Source organism: Macrotis lagotis, chromosome 1 (assembly GCF_037893015.1).
Source record: "Macrotis lagotis isolate mMagLag1 chromosome 1, bilby.v1.9.chrom.fasta, whole genome shotgun sequence".
NCBI lineage: Eukaryota > Metazoa > Chordata > Mammalia > Peramelemorphia > Peramelidae > Macrotis > Macrotis lagotis.
This window is the reverse complement of record NC_133658.1, coordinates 504,175,914-504,179,626: the sequence shown is the minus strand read 5'-3', so window position 1 is coordinate 504,179,626 and position 3,713 is coordinate 504,175,914. Positions and strand designations below refer to the sequence as shown.

Here is a 3,713-nt window from a genome sequence, read left to right as displayed (position 1 = left end):
AGGATCAAAATACATACTCAGAAGATGAAAAAGTCAAAGCTTCTGTATCCAGAGACTCTAAGAGAAATAGAAAATGGGCTCAGGCCATGGACAAGCTCAAAAATAACTTTGAAAAATAAGTAAAGGAGGTAGAGGAAAAAATTGGGAACAGAAATGAGAGTGATGCAGGAAAATCATGAAAACCGAGTCAGCAGCTTAGTGAAAGAAATACAAAAAAAAAAATCCTGAAGAAAAGAACATGTTATAAACCATTTAGGCCAATTGGATAAAGCAACCCAAAAGGCAAATGAGGAGAAGAATGCCTTAAAAAGTAGAATTGGAACAGGGAAGGGAGGCTCCTAGGGAAGAGGGAGGCCGGGACTGTGGAAGGAGGGAGACCCCGAGGATTGTTGGAGGAGGGTCTGGGCAGCAGAGACAGCAGGGTAGGCTGGCCAAGCTGTGCAGGCATGTGTCGGTAGCCACATCTGAGGGGAATGTTACAGTGGACAGTGCACGTGGAGGGTGGGACCCGCAGGGTGAATCACGCAGCTGTGGCTGTGGGGCACCAGGTGTATTCATTTGGAAGATACTGCTCAGGAGAAGATTATGAGACATTGCGCCAGATTGATGTGCATGTCTTCAATGCAGTGTCTCTGCAGTGGATGAAGCTACCCCCAATGAGGTCCAGCGGACAGGCTGGAGAAGTGCCCTACATGCATTATGGACATTCAGCCATCCTCATTGATGACACGGTCTACCTGTGGGGTGGACGCAATGACACAGAAGGAGCCTGCAATGTGCTCTATGGCTTCATTATCAATACTCACAAGTGGTTCACACCCAAGGTATCTGGCACAGATACCTTGGCCTGGGGCCAGAGATGGACATTCAGCCTGCATTCTGGGGAAGAACATTTATGTCTTTGGGGGTTATGAGCAGCTGGCTGACTGATTTTCCAATGATATCCACAAGCTAGATACCAGCAGCATTACATGGACCCTCATTTCTGCAAAGGGCACTCCTGCACGATGGCAGGACTTTCATTCAGCTACAATGTTGGTTAACCGTATGTATGTTTTTGGTGGTCGAGCTGACCGATTTGGACCCTTTCACTCCAATAATGAGATCTATTGTAACTGAATATATATCTTTGACACTAGGGCTGAGGCTTGGTTGGAGTGTCCCCCTAGCCCACTATTGCCTGAGGGATGAAGAAGCCACTCTGCCTTTGGGTACAATGGGGAGCTATACATATTTGGTGGCTACAATGCAAGGCTGAATAGGCATTTTCATGATCTCTGGAAGTTCAACCCAGTGTCCTTCTCTTGGAAGAAGATTGAGCCTAAGGGAAAGGGACCATGCCCCCACCGGTGCCAGTGCTGTTGCATAGTGGGAGACAAGATTGTCCTCTTTGGGGGTACTAGTCCTTCTCCTGAGGAAGGCCTGGGAGATGAGTTTGATCTCATGGACCACTCCGACCTACACATTCTAGACTTTAGTCCCAGCCTGAAGACCTTGTGCAAACTAGCTGTGATTCAGTATAACCTGGACCAGACCTGTTTGCCCCATGACATCAGGTGGGAGCTGACTGCCATGACCACCAACTTCAACATCAGCCGCCCTATTGCATCATCCCATGGATAGGGGGAAGCCTTCATTGACTTCCCTACTGATCCTGCTGCTGTCCTCACCACCCCTTCCCATTATTTGTGAGCCTGCCACCATGGGCCCTGGACTTTGTTCCCCTGCAGCTGGAGGTGCTGGACTAGGGATTTTTTCTGTGCTGTAGACTTTTGGAGGGGCAGCCAGGGAATGCTGGGGCCCTTCCCTTATCCCCTGTCCCCCGGGGCTCAAGCCCTCTCCCTTTGGTGCTCTCTCCCATCCAACTCCTTTTTTTCCCCTCCAATTGTTCCTTAGTATGTGCCCTTTGTTTGGGGCATCCACATATTTTGTGGTGTTTGAGGGAGGGAAGTTGAGGAAGCATCACTACCTAGGCAAAGCTTCACTGCCTCCTCCACCTTCAGGAGAAACCCTTAGCCCCGCCTCCTCAACCCTGCCTGAACCATGAATGGTGTCTGGGAGCTAAGGAGTAGAGCTGTTGAAGTGAAGTCCTCTCTTCACCATCCTGGGGGACAGGGGTGTCCATCAAGTGATCCCTTCCTCCCTTCATTCCTGACCCACTTACCCTCTCCAGGTTGTTACTGTTCCCTGAAAACCAACCAGTGTGGATTTTATAAAAATGTGTACACCCCCCCCCCAAAAAAAAAGAAAGTAGAATTGGACAACTGGAAAAGGATATTTAAAAAGTTCTCTGAAGGAAATAACTCCTTCAGAATCATAATGGAGCTAAAGGAAGTTGATGACTTTGCTATAAAGAGAAACAATAAAACAATACCAAAAGAATTAAAACTTAGAAGAAAATGTGAAATAACTCATTGGAAAAACAAACTGATCTGAAAAACAGATTCTGAACAAATAATTTAAAAATTATTGGGCTATCTGAAAGTTATGACTAGGAAAAAAGCCTAGGCTTTGTTTTTCAAGAAATAAGCAGCAAAATTGCCCTGAGATTCTAGAAGCGGAGGGTATAATAGAAATTGAGGGAATCCACGGATGACCTCCTGAAAGTGATTCCAAATGAAAAACATCCAGGAGTATTCTAACCAAAGTCCAAACTCACAGGTCAAAGAGAAAATACTACAAGCTGCCTGAAACAAACAATTCAACTACCTTGGCTCTACAAGGCTCTACCTTGACTCTATCTTGGCTTGGATTACATGGGATTTGGCAGCATCTACAATAGGGGCTCATGGGGCTTGGAATATGATATTTGGAAGTCAAAGGAACTTGGTTTACACCCAAGAATTAAACTGATTCTCAGCAAAAGTGAACATCCTCTTTCAGGGAAAAAGGGACATTCAAGGTTAACAGGGGACTTTCAAACTTTCCTATTGAAATGACAAGAGCTGAACAGAACGCTTGATCTCCAAGCACAGGACTCAGGTGAAGCATAAAGAGGGTGGATGAGAAGAACTAATTTTGAGAAACTTAATGAGGCTAAACTGCATGTATTGCTGCATGGGGAAAATACTGATAACCCATATGGACCTTCTCATTAATAAGAGTTGTTAGAAGGAACCTATATAGACTAGGCACAGGAGGGAGTTGAATATAATCATATAATATAGTATAAAGAGGGAGTCAATAGGTGATAAAGGAAAATGGGAGGAAGTGAAAGGGGAAGTAGAATGGGCTATGATGTTCACATAAAAGAGTCAAAAAAAAGCTTTTGCAATGGAGTATAAGAGGGGAAGGTTGTCAGAAATGGTTCAGTGAAGAAATAACATACACACTTAATGGGCTATAGAAATCTATCTTACCCTAGAGAAAAATCAGAGGAAAGGGATGGGATAAGGGGGATGGGGAGTGGGGGGGGAGGTGATAGAAGAGAGGGAAGATCGTAGGAAAGGGTAAACAGATACAATACACTTCTGAGCAAGGACAGGGTGTAAAGAGACAGATAATAGAATAAATGGGGTAGAGGAATAGAATGGAGGGAAATACAGCTAATAATAGTGACTGTAGGAAAAGATATCAAAGCAACTTCTCTGGTGGACTAATGGTAAAGAAAGTAACTCACCCCAGAGACAGATCTGCTGGAATATGAACACAGATTGAAGTATACCATTTTTTCCCCTCTCATTTCATTTCTCTTGAGGTTTCTCTATCTTTTG

General features: G+C 44.8%; 1 pseudogene; it reads left to right on the top strand.

Annotated features, from left to right (window-relative positions):
- Window positions 1-473: 473 nt before the first annotated feature.
- On the top strand, window positions 474-1,775 carry LOC141520700 (kelch domain-containing protein 3 pseudogene; annotated as a pseudogene).
- Window positions 1,776-3,713: the final 1,938 nt, after the last annotated feature.